Here is a 19420-nt window from a genome sequence, read left to right as displayed (position 1 = left end):
GGATCATTGGTACACCTTACTACAAATCTATATTAGGATACTGATGCTTACCCCTATAGTAATTCAACCGGCACTCCATTTAGGAACCAAAGCTAATTTCTTCTCAGCCTTTTGGCTTAGATCAAATGTAGGAATGAAGGCTATTTTTAATGATTTTTCTGATTTTATTTTTCAACTTGGTTCTTTTGATAAATGAATATGCATATACATGTAGGCAAAAATATGGAAACTTGCACAGATATTGTTATATTAATAAGGGAAATCATCCTGAAATTTTCATCTGTATGCACATATATACAATTTCCTTTGTCCCAAAACTCACTGAGAGACAGAGAAGGCCACTACATCCTTGTAAAGGGAACAATTCAAGAGGAAGAGATGACACTCATAAACATATATACAGCAAATATTAAAACCCCCAACTATATAAAACAAATATTAATTAACACAAAAAAACAAATAAGCACCAATGCAACTTTAGTGGGGATCTAAATACCCCACTACCACAAATAGAAAGATCATCTAGGAAGAAAATCAACAATGAAATCCTAGAACTGAACCAAGCTTTAGAAAGCATGGACTTAATAGATGTCTATTGAATGTTCCACCCCCACAAAATCAGAATATACATTATTTTTGGCTGCACATGGGGCATTCTCAGACATAGACCACATACTAGCTCACAGAACAGGTTTGAATAAATGCAAAAGAATTGAAGTTATCCCCTGTATGTTATCAGATCATAGTGCAATCAAGCTCAAGATCAATAGCACAAGAAACTGTAGGAACTTCACAAACACATGGAAATTAAACAACACTCTCCTAAACAATCAATGAGCACAGAGGAAATTAAAGATGAAATTAGACAGTTTTTAAAAATAAATGAAAATGCCAATACAACATACAGGATTTTATGGGGCACAATGAAAGCAGTTCTATGTGGAAAATTTGTAGCACTGAATGCCCACACTAGGAAAACAGAGCGAGCTCAAATAAACAACCTAATGATGAATCTTAGACTACTAGAAAAAAGAAAAAAAGAAAAACCCAAAGCTAAAAATAGAGAGGAAATTAAAAAAGATTAGAGCAGAAATCAATGCAATGGAAACTAAGAAAATGATACAAAAAAATGAATCAAAGAGTTTGTTTTGTGAAAGAATAAATCAAATTGATAAACTCTTAGCTAACCTTAACAAAAGGAAAGAAAAGGCTCAGATCCATACAATTAGTAATGAAAAAGGTGAAGTCACAACAGATCCAACAGAAATCCAGAGGATAGTCAATACCTACTTTGAAACCTGTAATCCAATAAAATGGAAAACACAGAAGAAATGGACACATTTCTAGATACTTCTGAATTACCAAAGTTGAACAAAGAAGATAAATACCTTGTAAACGCCCCAATTACAATCAGTGAAATTAAAAATGTAACAAAAAACTTACCAACAAAGAAAAGCCCAGTTCCTGATGGATTCACTGCTAAATTTTACAAGACATTTAGAGAACTACTGCTGTTACTCTTTAAACTTTTCAATGAAATTGAAAGGGAAGCAATACTTCCAAATTCATTCCTGGAAGCAAGTATCACTTTGATTCCCATACCTGGGAAAGATGCAACTAAAAAAGAATACTGCATGCCAATCTCTTTAATGAATATACAGGCAAAAATCCTTAATAAGTTACTAGCAAACAGAATACAGAGAATCATCAAGAATATTATACATCTTGACCAAGTTGGATTTACTCCAGGGATACAAGAATGGTTCAACTTATGTAAGTCAATAAATGTAATACATTATGTTAACAAAGCCAAGGACAAAAATCATAGGATCCTCTCGATAGATGCAGAAAAAGCATTTGACAAAATTCAACACCCATTCATGATAAAAACCGTGCAATAAATTGGAATAGATGGTCTATATATCAGCTAAATAAAGGCTTTCTATGAAAAACCAACAGCCAACATCATGTTAAATGGCCCAAAACTGAAAACCTTCACATTAAAATCAGGAAGAAGACAAGGATGCCCATTATCCCCACTCCTCTTCTATATATTTATGGAAACATTTGCCACAGTAATTAGACAAGAGAAAGAAACTAAAGCAATAAAGATAGGAAGGAAGAAGTTAAGCTGTCATTATTTGCTGATGATATGATTCTCTACATTGAAGATCCAAAAAACTCCACCAAAAGACTTCTAGACCTAACTGACACTTTTTGAAGAGTAGCAGGATACAAGGTCAACATCCAAAAGTCAATAGCCTTCTTGTACACAAATAACAGACTCAATGAGATAGAAATTAAGGAAACAATTCTTTTCATAATAGCATCCAAAAAAAATGAAGTATCTAGGAAGCAACCTGACAAAAGAAGCCAAAGACCTCTACACTGAAAACTACAGCACTCTGAAAAAAAAAGATTGAGGAGGATATAAGAAAATGGAAAGATCTCCCCTGCTCCTGGGTAAGAAGAATCAACATAGTGAAAATGGCCATAGTACCAAAACTGATATACAGTTTCAATCCAATGCCCATTGAAATTCCAACACTTTATTTCACAGAACTAGAAAAAAGAATCTGAAAGGTCATTTGGAACTATAAGAGACCTAGAATAGCAAAAGCCATCCTAGGCAACAGACACATGGCAGTGGGTATAACAGTTCCCAATTTGAAACTATACTACAAAACCACTGCGATAAATACAGCATGGTACTGGCAAAGAAACAGACCTGAGGATCAGTGGAACAGACTGGAAGACACAAAAACAACTCCAGATGTCCTCAGCTATGTCCTCTTTGACAAATTAGCTGACCATCCTCAGTGGAGGAAGCATAGCCTCTTTAATAAATGGTATTGGAAAAACTGAATCTCAACCTGCCAAAGATTAAAACTAGACCCTTATCTTTCACCTGGAGCTAAACTAATACTTAAGTGGATTAAAGATCTAAATATTAAAGCAGAAATGCCAAAATTGCTGAAAGATAAGGTAGGGAAAACTCTTGAAGACATTGGCATAGGAGAAGACTTTATGAACAAATCCTCAGTAGCACAGGAACTAGGAGAAAGAGACAACAAACAGGATCTCATCTTATTAAAAAGCTTCTGCACTGCAAAAGAAAAGTTCAACAGAACTAAGGGACAATGTACAATGCGGGAAAACAAATTTTACCAGCTGCTCCTCAGACAAGGGGCTCCTATCTAGAATATATAAAGAACTCAAAAATTCAACCCCCAAATATAAAGACCCAATTCAAAAATGGGCATCTGAAATGAGCAGACATTTATCAGACAAAGAAGTAAAAGCAGCAAGTAAATATATGAAAAAAATGTTCCACATCATTGGTCATTTGAGAGATGCAGATGAAAACAACACTGAGATTTCTCCTCACCCCACAAAGAATGGCTGCTATCAAGAAATCAAACAATAAGAGATGTTGATGGAGAAAGAAGCCCTTCTCCATTTTTGATGGGAGTGCAGAATGGTGCAACCACTAGGGAGATCAATATGGAGATACCTCAAAGAACTAGGATTAGAGGTTCCATTTGACCCCACCATCCCTCTGCTAGGTATATTTCCAAAACAATTAAAAGACTCATACCACAGTGATATATCGTCACCTATGTTTATAGTGGCACAGTTTGTAATAGCTATAATTTGGAAATAGCCCATCAACTGGAGACTGGATAAAGATGTGGTTTTCCTATAAAATGGTATACTACTCAGCCATAAAGAATGAGAAATTAGAGTCATTCATAGGAAAATGGAGACATATTGAGGATATACTTCTAAGTGAAATAAATAAATCACTCCTGTATGAATACCAAATAGATTCTCTGATGTGAAAAACTATAATGGTACATAAGATCCTAATGATGTAATTAACAATGTGAAGTAGGAAGGATAGGGCTAAAGTGTAGGGGAAATGAGAAGAGTAGGGGAAAATTAATAAGGGAAAAGGAAAAACAATATGAGAAAATGAAAAAAATGGAAATAAAGTGTTTGTACATGGGGATGGTAGGATGGGGTGAAGGGAGGTCAGGGACAAGGGGAAAAATGAGAACCAAGTCCTGACATGTAAAGGTTAAAAGTTCCCAATGATTAATGTATCTGTACAGCATACCTAAAATGTACCAATAAACTCAATGAGAAAAAAAGTTAAAAAAAATAAAATAAATAGAATCTATACCCTTAACAAAAAGAAGTTATACTGTTGCACTAAACCCTAGAGTTCCTGCTCATTTTTACACCAATTTTTGCAAAATGCCATTAATACTTGACAGAAGATTACCCACCACATAAAATCTATATATTGCATTTCAAAATATTCTTTTTCAACATAAAAATAAACTGTACTTTTATAGCTGTAGAAATACACTTTGTAAAATATTTTAGTTTTTTTTTAAATGCTTCCAAAAGAAATTGCCCCTGCCTGTCAGGCAACCTTATTCTTACCTTGTTTCCTAACAATCTTTAGGCACACCTATCTGAAAGATCAGAGATATCAATTTCCTCACCCCACAATTATTCTAAATTCTAGTCATGCATATTGAATTGTATTGTTTCATTTATTTTAATCTAGTAAAATATAACAGAAGTAACTATATTTATCAGCACAATTTTTTTCATTAAAATAGTTGTTTACTTTCAGGCATCGTGGCACACTCCTATAATCACAGCACTTAAGAGGCAGAGACAGGAGGATCACTGCCAGTTTGAGAACAGCCTGGGCTACACAGTAAATTCCAGAGCAGTCTGAACTACATAGTGAGACCCAGTCTCAAAAATAAAACTCAAAAACAAAAAAAAAAATAGTTGTTTACTTAACTGGAAGTAGCAATTTAAATGTCTAACAGCTTGACTTAGTCTTTCAAATATTATACTCACTAGCTGACTTTTTTGTTTAGCTATCTTTTCTTCCCCTTATTTGTATTTCAGCTATGTGTGATGAAATGTGCATGTCAATCCAGCATGCCATAGCCAGCCAAATTATGTGAATACTTTTCATGCTTCTGTTTATCTGATTGTCATGTAATTATGTAGTTAAAGATACACAAACACTGTGCAGCCCAGGTAACTTCATTCTAGAAATCAAAAGGCTAGAGGTTAATGGCCTTGAAATGCATCTCTAAACTAGTACATTCTTGTTAAATGGCATTCATTTAAAAGATAACAAATTTAGGTAAAAGTTTATGACATTTAATATCATAATTAGATAAAGGTAATTGACTAAAAAGTCATTTTACACTAAAATGGATATTTATATATATTTTTAGAGATAGCAAAACTTTGTCAGCTCAAATTTTTCTGAGTACAAAATGTTCCTTCCTGAGAATACAAAATAATATGCATGTGTTATGGTTTGGGTCTGGATGTCCCCCCAAAGCCTCATATGGTCAGAGGTGGCTGAATCTGGAATGTGTGATGCTGGGATTAAGGACATGTGATTACCATGGTCCTCATAGTCTGGATTGGACAAAAGATGTGGAAAGGCTTGGTAATGGTCCCTGTTTGCCTTTGCTACTTTTTGTGAGTCATGTTGTTTCTCCTCTGCAATACCTGTTTGCCACCTCTGCCTTGGAGCCAGCTGATTATGAACTGAAAACTCTATGAGCTGTAAACCAAATAAGCCTCCTCCCCTTTAACCTTGGGTGTTGGGTATTTTGTCTCAGCAATAAAAGTAACTAACACATCATGAAATGAGCATCTACATAATTTTTCCGAAATCCTTAGAGAAAATGAAAAGTTTAATTTGATTAGCTCTCTCAATCTGTTTGATAATTGTTGCCAACAGTAGAAACCTAATTTTCTAAAATTATAGCTTTGGACAGTTTAACAAATAAAGTATTACAGTGCTCTACATTTACAAAGCAGTTTGTCTTTATTTTTGTTCAAAGTATAAATGTTAAAATCTCTTCACAGAGGCACACATGTAGGGCATGACAACTGCCTTGGAAAAATGCTTTTCTTCTGAATGGTTCCATTATGATCTTCAATCCTTGGCTGTTATTAATTCCTAAAATAAGCATGATTATTCATTGATTTTATTACATAGTTTGTCTCTTGTTAATTTCTCTTAATTCAAATCATTTTGTATTTCATTAATAATAACAGGCTGAAGGAACTGAATAATTCATGTTGGACTCACTACTGTTCATTTTTCTCAATTTTTCACTTTGAATACCAAATAATAGGAAAGGAATTTTCTTCTTTGCCTATTGCCCCCAATAGTGATTGTTCCTGAATATGTGTTCATTTGCCAGCAGAGAGGGGTTAAGTGTGAGACATAGATAGTAAAAACTGCCTAGCAATCAGTATGAAGACATTATATTCCTTGAACATTTTCTTTTTGACATCTCATGTTTTCTTTCTCAGGAAGCTTTCTCCAGGAATTGAGCATTTCTTCTGATTATTAATAAAAATATTTTAAGGGGAGGGCAGGAAAAAGGGGAAAAAATGAGAACCAAGACCTATCATGTAAACATACAAGATCCCAATAATGAACATAACTGTACTGTATACCTAAAATGTACCAATAAACTCAATGAGGAAAAAAAATCATCGTATATGTGATGAATCTAAAAGTTCTCCTGAGTTATTTAATCTAAAATAGTCAAGAGGCAGTCTGGCTAAACAGATAGTATGTAGAAGTGTTGTCCACGAAAAAGTTTCATTCATTTTTGATAAATTTATTTACTACTCTTTGTGACCACAAAAAAACTGAAGAAGAATGATTTATGCTTTTAGATGATTTTATTTTTGGCCTAGGTCTGCTTTTAATAAATCAGACAAATTATTCCTTCCAGTTCCAATCTCTAATGGACCTGCCAAAAAGATATTATTTTTGTTCTTTCCAGGTTTCCTCTATGTATTCTCATTTTTAATAATGCTTTAATAATTTCTGGGAGAAAAATTCAAACTTATTAAATTATAAAGTTAAAAATAATCCACATCAATGCCCTTTGTAAAATAGTCAAGTTACTTCTTTCTGGAAAATGAAAACAAACATTCTGATCAAAATTTCAAATAGCAACCTCTTACATTGTATAGCTGAGGATAGTTAATTTCAACAAGGCAGTGGATGCATAAATATTAGAGGAACATGGGGGAAAACTGCTTGCCAAATAAACATTTTAACTTCTACCCTTGCATAATTACAGTGTTCCATAGCAATGGCTGTCACTAATTCATTTTCACTTAATCTACTACATTTATAGTAATACTTTTATAAAGTGTAATTTCCCCTGAAGGAGGAAAATATTTAAAATATTAGGCAAGGGATCACGATGAAAAAAGCTAAAAGGGCGGAATTCCAAAAGACAAATTACGTGAGTGAGATAAAGGTTATTATAAATGCATGGAGAAGATAATCTGGCCTATTTAAAATTTTAAATCATTTTTCTAAGAGGAAATATTTCAGAGTGCCTATCAGTTGATGTTCGGGTTGATTGACTGAATGATTGATTGATTGCAGTGTTGTAGATTGGACAAATCTGTGGCCCTTGCTCATTCTAGGTGAGTGCTCTACCACTGAGCCAAAATCTCAGTCCCCAGTTAATAGATTTAGTTTGATACAGTCACTTCTTTCTAAGCACTAGATTCTGTACCTGCAAAATTGTGAACATGGACCAGTTCATCTTTAAATTTTTTACTGATATTAAATTTTCAAAAAAGCCTTAACACCCCACAAAATTATTTAATGCATATTGAGCTAAACATGCTTCATAAGATAGGAGCACTCCTTAAAGTGGGTAAACTTTGCTACATTTCATAATCTGCTTTTGTAATTATAGTTCTGCCTCTGTTGATGTGAAACACAGCATAGATGGATCAACTCAGATGTGCAATAGACTATAGTAAAGTATTGTCTTTTTTGTAACAAGTGCTCCATGAAATTATAAATCACAAGTTATATTTTCCCTTTCTATTTATGAAAAGTAAAGAATTTATAGTCATAATCATGCATACATTTCTTCTTCTGATAGTCATACTTTAAACTTGTGAAATTTCAAACGTAATTATACTGATAAACATTGTAGAGCAAAAGGATACAGATGTAAGGTGTCAATTTTAAAGAGAAATTAAGCTTGTGAGCATGTAAGAGTCCTGTTTGAGTTTAGAGATGGTTACACGTTTTTGATATTGAAAATTATAAAATTGGTAGGATTTTGAAAGTAGCTGATTTGTTTTTGACAGATAGTAACTGCATATGCATGAAGTACAATGTGAAATTATGATATATGAAAACATTGTAGAGTCAAGTAAGCTAAATAACATGTCCATCACCTCACCAATTTTTTTTTTTTTTTTGTACTCGGGATCAAACTCAGGGCCTTGCAGTTGTGAGGAATACGTCATCACTAAGCTAAATTCCCAGGCCTCACCAATTTATATTTGTGCAGTAAGAATGCTAAACATCTGTTTTTCTAGCCACTTTGAACACACAATAAATTATTCATTGTGTTAACCTTGCAAAGCAATAGATCACAAAAATGTATCCCTTTCATCTGATACTTTGTATCTTTTGACAAAAATCTTCTTTCTTAATCAATCTGCCCTCGCCTCAGACTCTTGTACATGGAGTCTGAAAACTCATCTCATAGAAACACAAAGAAGTAGGGACCATTTTAAAAAATATCCTTAAGCCACCATTGTGTCATGAGCATGTAATTCCATCACTCTGAGAGGTTGAGGCAAATGGATCATAGTTGGAACACAGTCTTGGCAGCTTAATAACTTTTTGAGGACTTGTCTCAAAATAAAAATAAAAATGAGGGGCTGATGATGTACCTCAGTGTGAATTCCATGTGGTGTTCAACCTCCAATCCTGCAAAAAATAAATGGAAAATTTTCAAATACTCATCTTCTCCTTACTTATAGAAAGGGAAATAATGCTCTTCAAATTATTTGAAATTTTTCTTTTGTTTTTTCAAAAAAGAAGTCCACAAGGGAAAGGTAGAGGGAGTGAAGGTGTATGGGGAAAAATAAGAGCCAAGATATATCATGTAAAGTTGCAGGATCCCAATAATGAATGTAACTGTACTGTATATCTAAAGAGTACCAATAAACTTAATGAGAAAAAAGAAATCCATAAGGAAAATAAATTAGAAATAATCAATTTTAAAATATCATAGAGCTTGAATATCATTGAAAGGAATTGATTTCTACCATAAAGATCAGTAGTAACTTTAACAAAAGCACTTGAATAAATTACCAGACTGACACCTTAAATTTCATACATGTTATTTATGTAATAGGAACTCTTATACTGTATACAATTAGAGATTGGAAATATATACATAAGACAAATTTATTGTAACATCTTAAAACTTTCAACACAATTAGAACAATTTGGTCAAAGTTGGCAAAGTAGGATTTATTGTTTTTATTTGGCTTTTGATTTTTTGAGACATGATATCACTCTAGTCCATGCTGGCTTAGAACTTACTATGAGCCACACCTCACAAAGTAGATCTTGGATTTTTTATGTTGTTGTTGTTGCTGCTGTTGTTCTTGCTGGTGGATCATTCTTTTCAGCCTACTTGGTGAGATGGGTCTGGGTTTTAAATGTCACACTCAACAAATGATTTTTATATGCAAGGTACAACATGTAACATGGCTCTTTATGCTTTCCCAGCCTCAAATTATCACCTGCATTGCTCTGTATTCCACCTTCAATCCTTTCTCTCTACCTTGAAAAATAGTTACATGATAAAATGGTAAAAAGAAAGCAAGTCTTCCTATCCTACTTTGTAGTGGTAGCATATGTACTATTTGACAATTTTTATGGCTCTGTTCTTTTTCATGATTTATTGGTACATTTCAGGTACAAATATAATGACATTCATCATTGAGAATTTATACATTTACATGATGTATCTCGGTTCTTATCTTTTCACCATTCCCCTGTCCTCCCTTCAAGCCCTCCAACCCTCCCTATTTACAAAGACTTTGTTTCCATTTTTTTCATTTCTCATATTTATTCTTTTCCCTTCTTTCCTTTTCCCTACTGCTTCAATTTCCCCTTCCCCTTTAGACCTATTCTTCCTATTCACATTGTCTATCACATATTTTGATCCTTATTTATACTTTCAGTTTCTCACAGGAAAGAAACTATTCAGTATCTACACATTTGTGTTCTATTTGTTTCACTTAAGAATATAGCCTCATTGTGCATCCATTTAGCTATAAATGTCTGCACTTTCTCATTTTTTATGGCAGAGTAGTACTTCATTTTATTAAAAAAAAAAAAACTACATCTTATTTATCCAGTCTCCAGTTGATGGGCTATTAGGCTGTTTCCCAGTTTTAGCTATTGCAATCTGTGCCGCTATAAACATGGGTGCCCATATATCATTGTGGTATGATTCTTTTAATTCTTTTGAAAATATACTCAGCAGAGGGATGGCTGGGTCAAATGGAATCTCTAGTCCTAGTTCTCTGAGGTATCTCTATATTGATCTCCATAGTGGTTGCTACAGTCTACACTCCTACCAACAATGGAAAAGGGATCCTTTCTCCCCACAACCCCGCCAACATTTGTTATTGTTTGATTTTTTGATAGCAGCCATTCTTTCTGGGGTGAGTTGTTTCATCTGCATCTCTCCAATGACCAGTGTTGATGAATACTTTTTCATATATTTATTTGCTGCTTTTACTTCTTTGTCTGATAAATGTCTTTTCATTTCAGATGCCCATTTTTTAATTTGTCTTTAAATTTGGGAGGTCTGACTTTTTCAAGTTCTTTATTTATTATGGATAGTACTTCCTTGTTTGAGGAGCAGATGGTAAAATTTTTTGAGATTTTTTTGGTTTCAAAATTTTAGTAATAACATTTATTTTTTAATTGAAAAATAAAATGTGCAGAAAATTTTAGCCCTGATTTTTGTCTAATCTTTTCAGGATTTTATTTATTATAAAATATATTTTTGTTATGGTAATAAGTTAGCACAAAATTCCTCTCAACATCTTTCGAATTATTTTTCATCTTTTAGTTTTTCCATCGTAGAAAGTTTTAAAATGTGTGTTCTCATAAGGAAGTCAGTTAATGATTTTCAACACTGCTAGATACACTGTACCCAACTAGTACCAAACATTTTAAATTAACCTGTTTCACTCCTGAATGAAGTTTTTTTTTTTTTTTTTTTTTTTTTTTGATACCAGGGGTTAAACTCATGACCTTGCTCTTCTGAGGCCTGTGCAGTGTCACTAAGGTAAATTCCTGGCCCCAAGAGATTTTTTAATGTACAATGAATATAAAATTTAATGTAAAGAGGAAATGAAAGTAATAAAATACATTTCAATACATAAATATTGAAACATGTAGTACTCAGATATTTATACCTAGACACAGAAACCATGAATGGGTAGTTGCAAAGACAATGTTACAGAAATTTCTCATTGGTCATATATAGAAGAAGCATTATTGTTATTGAGGCCATGACTTTCTCAAATATTTGAATGACACTTTAAAAATATTTTTATTAGTACATATTTCTGGTACATAATAATTACATTCATCTTGGGGATTTTCACATGTGCATATTGCATTTTGATTATTTTTGTTCCCCATTCATCCCCCAGGCTTCACGTCTTCCTCTTTTTCCAGCTCCCCTTTCTATCTCCAGATTCTACTTAACATTTTCCTAAAGTTAACATATTTTTTATTAAATAAATGACTGAAAATTGGGGAACTTTAGGCAACTGGAAGAGATGATAATCTACAATAGATATATTTTTGGAAGATTCTTCTATTTTTGTGTAAATATTGTTGAAGCAGACTCACAGTGCCACAGTGAATTTTAGCTTTAAAAAAGCATTATTGTATAATAAAATCAACACTATAGCATGTGCAAAAATACTATCTGGTCTCATTTAAACCTTTTTCTAAATGACTCAAAAGTTTTATATAAATATCAGCAATGTTTATTTACTGATATACCTCATTTTCTAATCTCCTTAGTATTTTATGTATACCTCCTATAAAAAACCATTATACTTCTTCATAATCAATCCAGTTTCTACAAAAAATAAAGCACATATTTTAATAAGAGGAATATTTATTTTCTCTTAAGGAAGGAAGAAAAAGAGATAGAAGAATAAGAAATTTAAAAATAATGATACATTTGAAAAGAATCCAGAAAAAGTAATGATGCAAAAAGGGGGCAAAGGGAAGAAAATGCCTTGGATTATCATTGTTTTTAAAGTTCCATCCATACTCTTGCAATCTACAACACAAAAGCAATAAGTTCTCCAGTTTATTATGGCAATCCAGCTTTCAGCCTCTCTTCTTATGCACAAACTAAGTCAAAATATTACAGTAGGTCTCATGAAAAAATTTCTAAAAGATGATTACATGGAAGTGGTAGGCAGGTTGGGTGAAGGGTTTGGCTCAGTGGTTCTGCTGCCCACCTTTCAAGTGCAAGGGCTCAAGTTTGATCCCTGGTACAAAAAAAAAAATAGGTTGGCAACATTTACATTTCTTCCAGAAACATTGGTATGTGTCCTTTCATTAGTTGCATTCTTCAGTTCTGTGGGAAAAATGAGACAGAAACCTTTACTCTTTAAGAGTGATTATGGTAAATTAAAATCCTACAAAGTCCCAAGGTTGAAATTGTTCTGTTTTTTTCACATTCCCAACTTGAGATTTAGGAAAAGGGTTGCTTTTTAAATAATGAAAAATGTGGTGAGAAAAGGATTAAAATTCTCACCAACCAAGGTTTTTTAACAGCACCATTCTGACCAGCGCTTGCTGAACAGTCATAAATCACTGCTATAATGAGGGATGAGGACTAAATACAAAAGAAGATAACAGTAAATAAAAAAAAATCCTTTCCTTTTCTACCATGAGCTAATGTCATGTCTTTTCCCAGAAGGCTAAAACATACCAGCATCCTTGGCTAAGTCAACAGAACTAAGAGACAACCTACAATGTGGGAAATAATTTTTACCAGCTGCTCCTCAAAGGATTACTATCTAGAATATATAAAGAAATCAAAACATTTAGCCCCCCAAACATAAAGACTCAATTCAAAAATGGGCATATGAAATGAACAGACATTTCTCAAAGAAGTAAAAACAACACTGAGATTCCACGTCATCCCCACAAAGAATGGCTGCTATCAAGAAATCAAACAATAACAAATGTTGACAGGGTTGTGGGGAGAAAGGAATCCTTGTCCACTGTTGGTGGCAGTGCAGACTGGTGCAACCACTATGGAAATCAATACGGAGATACCTTAAAGAGCTGGGACTAGAGGTTCCATTTGACCCAACCATCCCTCTGCTGGGTATCTTTCCAAAAGAATTAAAGGAATCATACCACAGTGATATATGCACACCCATATTTGTAGCGGCACAGTTTGTAATAGCTAAATATTGGAAATAGCCCATTTGCCCATCAACTGGAGACTGGATAAAGAAGATGTGGTTTTTCTATGAAATGGAATACTACTCAGCCATAAAGAATGAGAAATTAGATTCATTCATAGGAAAATTGGTACATATTGAGGATATACTCCTAAGTGAAATAAATGTGTCACAGATGTGTAAATACTGAATAGTTTCTCTGGTGTGGAAAGCTATAATAGTACATAAGATCCTAATGAGATAATTGACCATGTAAAATAGGAAGAAAAGGGCTAAAGGTCTAGGGAAAAGTGGGAAGGGTAGGGGAAAGGTAATAAGGGAGAAGAAAAAAATATGACAAAATAAAAAATGGAAATAAAGTGTTTGTAAATGGGGAGGGGAGGAAGGCTGAAGGCAGGGCACAGACAAGGGGAAAAAATGAGAACCAAGACCTGTCATGTAAAGGTACAAGGTCCCAATAATGAATGTAACTGTACTGTATACCTAAAATGTACCGATAAACTCAATAAAAGATAGTGTTAAGATGAAAAGATCCATTGTTAACTTTGCTTTCCAGAATGTGAACACCCCTTTCCTATGGGCTAGGATAGATAACTAGATTAATCTTAAAGTTAAACTCCCTAACAACAAAGAATTGATACATCTGGGTTAAAGTTAACTGTCTGTGACTGTGATTTTTATATCAATAATATGAACTGAGAATGTAATGTAATCACCTGAATGAGATCATGACTATAAAACCCTATAAAAGGGGAAACTGTAGCCTAGTACAGGGTTTATCTCTGGCACTGATTTTGAGTGTGATCAGCATTTTGCCAACAAAATAAACTGTTTCTTATTTTACTTGTATTCCACCTCTGTGTGTGTGTGTGTGTGTGTGTGTGTGTCACTTACCAATTCCTTCCGTAACACATGCACAGGATAGCTTTTGATTTTTGTGTGTTGACCTTGTATCTAGCTACTTTACTGAATTTGTTTATTAAATTTGGAGGACTTTTGGTGGAGTTCTTGGTGTGTTCTATGTAGAGCATCATGTCATTTGCAAATAATGAAAATTTATTTTATTTGTTTCGTATTTGTATTCCTTTTCTAAAACCCTGGGCTTTTTTGTGTTGGAAAGTTTTTAATTTAATTTTATAATCTTTAATTACATTTTCAATGTTGTTGATTAATAATAAGTTATTTTGAATATTTAGGTTTTTTTCCTTCAACTTTGATAAATCACATATGTGAAGAACTCTGTCTAGTTCTTCTGTGTTTTCCATCTTTTTAGCATATAGTTTCTGAAATTCAACATAGATCATCCACTGTATTTCTGCTGTATTCACTGTAATGTCACAATTTTCATTTCTAATTTTTTAGATTTGCACCTTTTCTTTCCTTTTTTGATAAGGTTGGCTAAGGGTTTTTCAATTTTATTTTTTCTTTCCTACAACCTACTCTTTGCTTCATTTATCTTTTGTATCATTCTCTTAGTCTCCATTGCTTAGATTTATGTTCTGATCTTTGTAAGTTCCTTTTTTGTATGAGCTTTGGGTTTGTCTTGCACTTCTTTTTCCATGAGTGTGACGTTCAGCATAGGTTGTTTATCTGAACTCACTCTGTTTTCCTAACATGAGTATTAACTTCTATGAATTTTCCTTATAATATTGCTCTTACTGGGTCCTGAAGATTCTGATCTGTTGCAATGGGATTGTAATTTATTAGTTGAAAGTGACTTCTTCTTCACTTTCCTCTGTGACACATTGATTGTTCAGGAGTGTGTTGTTCAATCTTCATGTGTTTATGAAGAGTCTTGTGGTTTCTTTTACAATTGTTTAATAATTTCTTATAAGTATGGTCTCATAATGTGCAGGGGGTAACTTCAATATTTTGCATTTACTTAACCATATACTATGAGCAAGTATATGTATGAGGGTTGGTCTTCAGAAGTCTGCTGTGATTCTGATGGGCTTTCATTAGTATGTGATTTGTTTCTTTTCTCTAAGTGCTTGCAGGATTTTGTTTTCCTGTTTGGTTTCTTGAATCATTACTATTATATGTCTAGGTGTATTTTTTTTTTGATACAGACCAGTCTGAGTCATATATACCTCCCTTATCTTTATGTTCAATTATTTTCCCCTGCTTGAGAAGTTTTCTACCATTACTTCTATGAGCATTTTTTTTATATCATTTGCACTATCTCCTGTTTCTTCATTGACTCCAGTCTTACGTTATTCTTCTTTACATCATCTGCAGCTTTTGGATACATTTTGGTCCCTTTTTAGTTTTAGGAAATATTTTTTCCTGCTTACTAGTCGCAATCCTGTCTTCTCTTTCTGATATTCTGCCCTTACATTGTCTCATTCTGTTCCATAAACTTTAAATAGAGTTTTTAATCTCCTGGAGATCTGTTTGTACCTGATTTATGGATTCCATTTATTTCCTATGTTGGAATTCCATCATGTTCCTCAGCTCCTCTATTTTGTTTTTTAATGTGGGTCTGCACTAGAGTTATTAATCATGTCTTTCACTATGGACACAATCTCTGTTGTTATCTAAGAAATTGTTTCTCTTTTTATCTTTTCTATATCCTCTTTCATTGCCAGTTCAGGGAGTCTGTGTGGTAGAGTTCAGATTGTTCCATCTTGTTAATCCTTAGGGTTGCCTTTGGTGATCTAGAAGTCTAGTTTGAGGCTTGTTTAGATGTCTTCTCATTTCAACCAATGAAGTCTGCCTGGCCTTTTTTGAGTTGACTATTTGCACTGCAAATGGGCTTCAATTCTCAACAAGCCTCAGAGAGTTCTTCTCTGTGCTACTCGTCACCATATCAATATTTGTGTTCAGAATAATGGTCCTCTGGATCCCCACACTGGGCTTTTATCCAGGTGGTCTTCTGGCTTCTGAACTCACTACTGAGGCATTGGTGTCTGTGCAGGCATCAGGCTGGGGCCTGTGAGCTTGCACAGCTGTTTTTCAGGGAGGCCTTCAACTGAGTCCTGTGTGCCCAATCCCCTGTTGCCTGGGCTGGTCCTTGGCTGGGGCCTGCATACATGAAGCATTGTTGTCTGGTTGGGCTTTTGCTCTGGACTGCATGCCCCAACTGCTGGTTTCTAAGAAGAATAAATTTTGAGGATGACAAATGGATAGTATGATTCTTTGAGAAAATGATAAACACTGAATTGTAACTGATCAGAAAATTCAGAAAGTCTTTACCATGAGACAATAGTCCAAAATCAAGAAATTATGTCACCTTTTAAAAATTATTTTTATTAGTATCTGTTTGTAGTACATAATGGTTGCATTCATTGTGGAGAGTTAATACTTATACATAAGACATATTAACTCTTTAGTTTATCTCCTTTCACTCCCCCCCATTCTCTCCCTTCCTTTCATCATTTGGTTTCCTTTCCATTGGCAAAAAAGTAAATTAATTCAAGGATACCATTGGTTTGTATTTACTGACTGTACATTGTATAACTCCAATGATCTTTTCTTTATTAGACTTATTAATTTTTTGTGAACTTCTGACGATTTCTTTTACAAAAGATTATGTCTCCTGCAATTGGAGGTAATTTTATTTCTCCCTTTGTGATCTAATCATATTTTATTTATTCACTATTATTAGTAGTAGTAGTGGTAGTAGTAGTAGTAGTAGTAGCAGTAGTAGTAGATAATTGTCCTGGGTGAATCATCCAATATAATTTTGAAAAGAAATGACATTAAGGCCCATAACTGTACTGTCCCTTGTCATAGAGATCCAGCATTTACTCCTTCAATATTAAACATGATGTTACTTGTGCGTTTTTGTAAATATCTTTAGGTTTCAGTGTCCCTTTCTATACCTAACTTGTATCTTTATTTACATATTTTTTTACTTTTATTAGTACATGTATGCAGTACATTCAGTTACAATCATCTTGGGGTGGATACGTATACCTAATACTGGTTGTTTCTCTTTTTTTTTAATTTTCTTCTACTTCCATCATTCTCTCCCTCCCTTCTGCTCTAATTTCTCTATCCTGATTACATTCTTGGTGATATTATTAATCTTAGCTCATGTTATGGCATATAATATTTACATTCATTGAGGTTATGAGGTTCTTGTACATGCCATATCTTTATTCTCCTTATTTCCCCTTTTCCTCTTCATCACTCTTTACCTTTGTTCTCTTGCATCACTTTTCTGTTGCAAGAGCTCCATCCCATGGTGCCCTTCTAGCCATCCTTTATTATTGTCTTTGTTTATACTTTGCCTCACTCAAATGAGAGATAGCATATATCATTTAAATTTGTGCATCTGGTGTATTTCACTCAACATTATATTTTCCTACAAATGTCTCAAATTTTTCATGTTTTTAGTATTTAATGTTTAGTATTTCATTATGTGTAGTTACTACATTTTGTTTATGTAGTTGTCTGTTGATGGGCATAAAGGTGGTTCTAGCATTCAGCTATTACAATTTTTGCTGCTATAAACATTTGTACACATGTACCGCAGTAGCATGATGTCTTAAACTCATTGGGAAAGTATTTAGAATGGTGATAGATGGGTCAGGTGGAATTTTTATTTTTAGGTCTTTGAGAAATCTCCTTATTGATTTCCATAATAATTGTACTAGTTTAAATTCCAATCAACAATAAAGGAGAGTTCCTTTTATTCACTGCAATAGCAGCATTAATGATTTTCATTCTTTCTGGAGTAAGCTAGAAGTGTTTTCATTGGAATTTGTCTATGGCCAAAAATGTTGAATATTTTTTCATATATTAATTGACTCTTTTTATTTCTTCCTCTGTGAAATGTCTGTTCATTTCTCCTGCCAATTTCATACCTATCTTTTAATTTTAGGTAGTTCAATTTTCTTGAGTTCTTTATATATTCTATTTAGTAGTATCTGTCTAAGGAGTAGCTGGGAAATATCCCCCTTACTTTTTGGGCTGTGTTTTCATTCTACCAGTTGGCTCTTCTGCTTTACAGGTTTTATTCTGATATAAATCCCATATGTTGATTCTTCCAGCTATTTATCATGCAACTGAGATTCTGTTTAGAAAATCATTTCCTACACCTATGTTTTCATGTATTTTACCTACTTAGTCTTCCAGTAGGTTTACTTCTTGATTTTATTCTAGTTAATGGTAAGAGATAAGGGTCCAGTTTCAAACTTCAGCAAATGGATAAGCAGATGTCTAATTACTATTTGTTGAATAGGCTATATTTTCTCCAAAATATGCTATTGGTGCTTTTTTAAAAGATCAAATAGCTGTCTGTGTTTGGGGATATTTCTGTTACCTCTGTTCTATTTCAGTGATCCATGTATCTGTTTTTGTTTCAGTACTTTGCAATTCTAATCTATTGCTTTTTAGTATAGCTTTAAATTATGTGTTGCGGGCAGGTGCCCGACCTCCCCGACTGCGTGCCACCAGGCTCAGTAAGGACTCAAGGACCCCGGAGGGGCTCTCTCCACCTGCCTGCCTGGGATCACCTGGCAGGTGCATGGTCTCCCGGACTGTGCGCCACCAGACCCAGTAAGGAAGGTAGCAGCGCGGGCTCCCTTGAAACACCCCCACGACCTTCCCCTGCCCTTTCTTAAACCTCCTGTTTGGGTCAGTCCTTAGACCAACTCTGCAGAGGCATAGGTTCTCATGAAGGGTAGTTTTCTGAGTTCCCAACTTTGAATATCTTTAAAGGAAGGGCAGGAGAAACCTGTAATAGAACTGAGTGGAGTTCAACCCTGAGGGTTGGGAAACTCAAGTTAGGCCTTGTGGACTGAGTTCAGTCTCAGTCATGGGGAACTGACATTGGCTAGCTGAGACCAGGGGATTCAGTTCTGCATATGGCTGTACATGTGGTATAATATGAGAACAGAGACATAGTCTGAAAGAGGCCCTTCAAATTCTTTTTTTTTCTTTTCATCATTCCACCCTATTTGGTATGAACAAATCCTCCGTAGCACAGGAACTAGCAGATAGAATCAACAACTGGGATCTCATCTTATTAAAAAGCTTCTGTACTTCAAAAGAAACCATCAGCAGAACTAAGAGACAATCTACAATGTGGGAAAATATTTTTACCAGC

Source organism: Fukomys damarensis, unplaced genomic scaffold (assembly GCF_012274545.1).
Source record: "Fukomys damarensis isolate Sample0158 unplaced genomic scaffold, DMR_v1.0_HiC HiC_scaffold_39, whole genome shotgun sequence".
Taxonomy (NCBI): domain Eukaryota; kingdom Metazoa; phylum Chordata; class Mammalia; order Rodentia; family Bathyergidae; genus Fukomys; species Fukomys damarensis.
The sequence above is the reverse complement of the archived record's forward strand: the minus strand, read 5'-3'. Positions refer to the sequence as shown.